Genomic DNA, 6408 nt, shown 5'->3' with positions numbered 1-6408 from the left:
CCAACTTGAAGGGCAGAAATGTTTGAAATTCATCATCCTCTGCCTTGAAGGGCAAATTGTGATTGCTCCATGTGCCATTGTACTAGTGTTGCAGCTGGCTGCCTCTTTCTTGGAGAACTACTACTTTGGGTAATTTTTGTTTACCAGCATTTTATTCAATAGGATTGTAATGAAATGCAATATTTTATGTTTTGTTGCTGCCCTGGTAATCCGTAGGGATGGGCGAATTTGACCCGTTTCGTTTTGCCAAAAAATTTTTTTTTTTTAGGCATGACAACATGCAAGTCAATGGGTGTCATTTTTGCGGCAAAACAAGGCAAAAAAATTGGCCCATCCCTAGTAATCAGGTTGCTGCTATTCAAAGAAGTAATGTTGCAGCCATGCGTAGGTGCAGATTCTTGCTTGTGAAGTTCAGAACTGGTGTGTTTATTGTTACAACTGTCCATTGTCTGACGCATACATTGGCAGGAAAAAAGGAATGCAATGTTTCTACACCTAATCGCTATGATTATGCCAGATGCAATAAAGAATTTGTGAACCAAATGCAAGTAATGATAAAATAATGTGATTATTATCTCTACATCTAACACTCCACTAGAGACATGCTAAAAAAAAGTGTTGCATTACAAACACCTGTGCTCTCAATGAGAACTGTAGTGGTCTCTATATGCTCTTCTCAGACTCCAGCCACTTCCCATTAAAATGAATGAGAAATGCTTTACTCTCTATCTTCTGTTTTTGACATGCCACAGACCAACATATACTATGGGGGTGCAGTGCTGTAAAGATGAGCAGGTATTGCAAGTTTACAACACTTAATTTTATGGCTGCTTGTCCATAGACACCATTAATTAAGGTACAACATGTGGCCAAATGTATCAAGACATCTGCTTGTTTAACATTTCACTCCTAAACTCAGGATTTTAAAGGAGAACGAAACCCTTAAAATGAATGAGGCTAAAATGCCATATTTTATATACTGAACATATTGCACCTGCCCAAAGTTTCAGCTTGTCAATAGCAGCAATGATCCAGGACTTCAAACTTTTCACAGGGGGTCACAATTTTGGAAAGTGTCTGTGACACTCACATGCTCAGTGGGCTCTGAGCAGCTGTTGAGAAGCTAAGCTTAGGGGTCCACCAATGACCAAGCAGAAAATTAGGTGTGTCTGTAAAATAAGCTGATTATTAAATTCTGATGCTAATTGCACTGGTTTCTGTGCTGACAGTAATTTTCTGAACTAATTACTAATCAGCCTTATACTGTGATATTTATATTCTATGTGTACTGTATATTGTGAGTGGGTAAGTGATAGCAGCACAGAACATGTGCAGTGAATCAGCAGAAAAGATGGGGAGCTACTGGGGCATCTTTGGAGACACAGATCTTTACTGCTAAATGGCTGTGGTTGCCTTGGGCTGTACAGAAGCCCAAAACATAATGAACAGCATTTCTAACTACTGTACTTCTTTAGTTAAGCTTTAGTTCTCCTTTAATATGAAGTTAGTCCGGCTTGCTAGACAGCCAGATGTGCAGCACAATCTACCTCTTTACAGAACCCATTTCCACTTCTCTACTGTCCAGTGCCACCTTCTATCAACCACTGCTGCCAACTCATGGCATTCTGTGTAGCTGCTCATCCATGAAAAATATCTTGTTTCTTTCAGACACAATGTGGAACTTAGTAGTAAGCGTTAAAACTGAAATAATGTGATTTTAGGAGGGTTGAGTAAATACTTTTGACCATAAATCCTCTGCACTCATATAAAACCAAATACATATAGTAGGGATATTACCTGTACAGGTATGGAACCTGTTATCCAGAATGCTCATGACCTGGTATTTTAAGGATAACTATATTTCCATAATTTAGATCTTCATCCTGTCATGATTTTATGGTGTCGTTTTTATTTCTAAATTACACTGTTTACACTGCAAATAGTTCACTCTACAATATAAAATATCATTCCTGAACCAGCAAGTGTATTTTTTTAGTTGTAATATTGGTGTGTAGGAGCCATCTCAGGTCATTTTGCCTGGTCATGTGCTTTCAGAAAGATCCAGCACTTTAGGGTGGAACTGCTTTCTGGCAGGCTGTTGTTTCTCCTACTCAATGTAACTGAATGTATCACAGTGGGACCTGGTTTTTACTATTGAGTGTTCTTAGATCTACCAGGGAGCTGTTATCTTGTGGCCATAGATGTAAAGATTTTTAAAAGATCCAATCGTTGTCGTGAGACCACAATTATTTCAAAATAATCGTTTAAATGTACAATGTCCATCAAATAAAAAGACAATTTCAGGCAATATTGCCAGCAAAACTGAAGGGTAGCTGCCTGCTTTGCTCTGCAAACATAGATAGATTGCACTGGGACTGATAAAGATTTTTAAACATGGCCGATCAATTTTCTGACAGATGTCGGATGGGAGCTGTTATCTGGTTTCTTTCCCGTTGCTCTGTTGTTAGGCTGCTGGGGGAAAGGGAGGGGTGATATCACTCCAACTTGCAGTAAAGACTGACTGAAGTTTATTAGAGCACAAGTCACATGACTGGGGGCTCCTGGGAAACTGACAATATGTCTGCCCCAAGTCAGATTTCAAAACTAAATATAAAAAAAAAACGTATGCTATTTTAAAAAATAGATTTAAGTGCAGAATTCTGCTGGAGCAGCACTATTAACTGATGCATTTTGGGAAAAAAACATTTCCCTAAGTCTGCTAGAAAATCATGTAAACATTACATAAATCCAAAAGGCTGGTTTTGCTTCCAATAAGGATTAATAATATCTTAGTTTGGAAGTACAAGCTATTGTTTTATTATAACAGAAAAAAAGGATATTTTTAAAAATCTGCATTATATGGTTAAAATGGAGTCTATGGGAGATGGCCTTTCCATAATTCTGAGCATTCTGGATAACTGATTTCATACCTGTACAGTATGTGCAGCTATCGGTTTCTTGCAGTTACAATGCCTACAGTCAGGATCTAATCATTGCTGCCTCGTAAGGTTCCCAATGTGCTCAGCCAACTGCTAACTGAGGATAAATAGGAGTTGTCAGTGTTCACAACTGGATTCTTCTTCTTGTAGTGAGACAGATACTGGAAATCATTCATGAAGGAAAGCCACTGTGTTGAGTAATTTCTCTGCAATGAGAGCCTTTGCCCCTGAGAGAGCAGATTTCATTGCCCTCTGTACACCAGGGGGTGCTGTGCCATTGTTTATGCCCATGGCAGCTCCTGTTTAAAGGAATTGTTCAGTATAAAAATAAAAACTGGGTAAATAGGCTGTGCAAAATAAAAAATGTTTCTAATATAGTAATGTGTAAAGTCTGGGGTAACTGGATGTCTAAAAAATGTTTCTAATATAGTAATGTGTAAAGTTGGGTAACTGGATGTCTAACATAATAGCCACAACACTACTTCCTGCTTTATAGCTCTCTTTGTTCCACTGATTGGTTACTAGGCATTAACCAATCAGTGACTTGAGGGGGGCCAGATGGGTCAGAACTGTTGCTTGAATCTGAGCTGAATGCTAAGGATCAATTGCAAACTCACTGAACAGTTTTGTCCCATGTGGCCCCCCTTCAAGTCACTGATTAGCTCAGAGTTATAGAGCTGCAAAACAGGAAGAAGTGTTCTGGCTATTATTTTAGACATCCAGTCACTCCAGCCTTTATACATTACATTTTTGGCTAACTAACTATATTAGAAACATTTTTATTTAACCCAGTTTTTATTTTTACACTGAACTCTTCCTTTAAAGAACAATATCTGGGCACAAGGGGTTCTGACATTAGCAAAAGTGAATCCGTCTGGCACTGACTGATCTGCTGGAGTCCACACAGGGAGCACTTCACAAATCTCAGAGGTTTCCTGAATGCAGCAAGCGCAGCGTTTGTTAGTGATTGGTGACCCATTTGGGCACCCCTTAAAGGAGAAGGAATGGTGCAATCACTGAAATTAGGCACCCCGCAGTAATTATATTTACATACCCAATACTATATGCTAGTACTAGTATATATTATAGTATTGGCCCAGGGTTCAACTCAGCTTTCTTCAATATCCCAGGGCTGTGCATGTACAGTAGAGTGAAAAAGACAGAGTTTTTGTTAAAGTTTGGGTTTTCACTCTACTGTGCAAACGAAGAAGAAGCAGGAATAAGAAACTCGCTCCATGGTACTCGCTGGCAGGACCCTGAGCCAGTGCAGTTTTCTGCTAACAGCAGCACCGGGGTATTAGGTAAGTAAATACAATCACTGGGGGTGCCTAACTTTTGTTAACCTCCAGTGATTTCATCTTTACTTCTTCCATTATTCTACTCCCATCCATGTTACATGTCATTTAATTCCTTTATTATCCCCTTCTCTTATTGACCTTTTATCCCCACCTTTACAATGTTTTTATTTCCAGCCTCTTTCCTTCTCCATTTTCTGCCTATCCCCCAGCATCACTATTTCCAATCCTCTATTTTCCCAATTTTTTTCTTCTTGTCAATCCTTACTATGATACCCGCCATTTTCCCCACCTCTGACCTACTAAGCTTTGCTTCTACAATGGTATTATTTGCCTGCATTGCTATAAACGAACCCTCTACTGCATTACAGTCATTTTATTTATTCTGTGCAGCATTATTTTTTTCATAGCACTACATTACTGGTCAGACACATGCAGACTTTTCAATAGGACCTGGAATATAATCTTTTATATCCTCTGTACAAAAATGATATTGACCTATCCCATGAGTAATTAGCATCTGATTAATCACAGTCAACTTTATTTTAAATATATTTCTTAAAATTATTGCCCAGACTGAGAGCGATCGTCCTAGGTATTATTCAGAACGCAGTGTCGAACCAGGTCCACTATAAATAATGTACTTTGGGCCCAGAACTAGGTGAGCAGTGATGGTTTAGACCTAATATGCATACCCACTGCCTGTGACGCACTAACAGCTTGTAACTATTGCAGTAATTAAATGTAGTGACAACTTTTATGGGACCATGTGATTCTTAAGTCGTAATGGTGCCCTACATCTCAACTAAGATTACCTTATTCAATGCTAAAACCCCTTTGTACAGACATGATCAGCTGATATGGTAGCTGTAGTTCAGAAAGACCAAGTACAACATACAGAAACACAGTTGTGATTCTCACTCAGTTTTATTTTATTTGCTATTCTTACCTAGATCTCTTTGTGTTAGGGATGCACCAAATCCACTATTTGGGATTCGGCAGAATCCCCGAATCCGGCAGAGTCCGAATACCGAACCGAATCCTAATTTGCATATGCAAATTAGGGTCAGGAAAGGAAAAAGTGTAAAAAAAATCTTCTTTTGTGATGAAAAGTCACATGATTTCCCTACCCACCCCTAATTTACATATGCAAATTAGGATTCGGTTCAGCCAGGCAGAAGGATTCGGCCGAATCCTGGATTCGGTGCATCCCTACTTTGTGTTATGTTTTACTTTTGACTCTTTTGCTTTTATATCTGTTTATACCTGTAATTTAAATGTTTCTTAATCTTATTTTATGTGATGGATCTGCACAAAATAGTCTAAATTGGTGAAGTGAAATGAGAAAAATATATTTAAAAAAAAAAAAAAATTGGCATGTGCCTATGTATTCACCCCCTTTGCCATGAAGCCCCTAAAAAATCCTGGTGCAACCAATTACCTTCAAAAGTCACATAATTAGTGAAATTAAGTCCACCTGTGTGCAATCTAAGTGTCATGTGATCTGTCAGTATAAACACCTTTTCTGACATGGTACCACAACAATGGTACCACAGCAAACCTGCTAAGAGAAACTCACAGACCGGGCAAGAAGGGTATTAATCGGAGAGGCAGCGCAGAGACCAATGGTAACTCTGAAGGAGTTGGAGAGTTCCACAGCAGAGACTGGAGTATCTGTCCATAGGACCACAATAACCCGTACACTCCATAGAGCTGGGCTTTATAGAAGAGTGGCCAAAAAACAGCCATTACTTAAAGTTAAAAACAAGAAGGCACGTTTTGTTTGCCAAAAGGCATGTGGGCGACTCCCCAAATGTATGGAGGAAGGTGCTCTGGTCAGATGAGACTAAAATCTAACTTTTCAGCCACCAAGGAAAATGCTATGTCTGATGCAAACACATCCCATCACCCCAAGAACACCATCGCCACAGTGAAACATGGTGGTGGCAGCATCATACTTTGGGGATGTTTTTCAGCAGTAGGGACTGGGAAACTGGTCCGAGTCGAGGGAAAGATGGATGGTACCAAATACAGGGATATTCATGAGCAAAACCTGTGTCAGTCTGCCTGTGATTTGAGACAGGGATGGAGGTTCACCTTCCAGCAGGACATTGAGCCGAAGCATACTGCTAAAGAAACACTCGAGTGGTGAAACAGGGGAAAGCTTTAAATGT

This window comes from Xenopus laevis, chromosome 1L (assembly GCF_017654675.1).
Source record: "Xenopus laevis strain J_2021 chromosome 1L, Xenopus_laevis_v10.1, whole genome shotgun sequence".
Classification (NCBI taxonomy): domain Eukaryota; kingdom Metazoa; phylum Chordata; class Amphibia; order Anura; family Pipidae; genus Xenopus; species Xenopus laevis.
The sequence above is the reverse complement of the archived record's forward strand: the minus strand, read 5'-3'. Positions refer to the sequence as shown.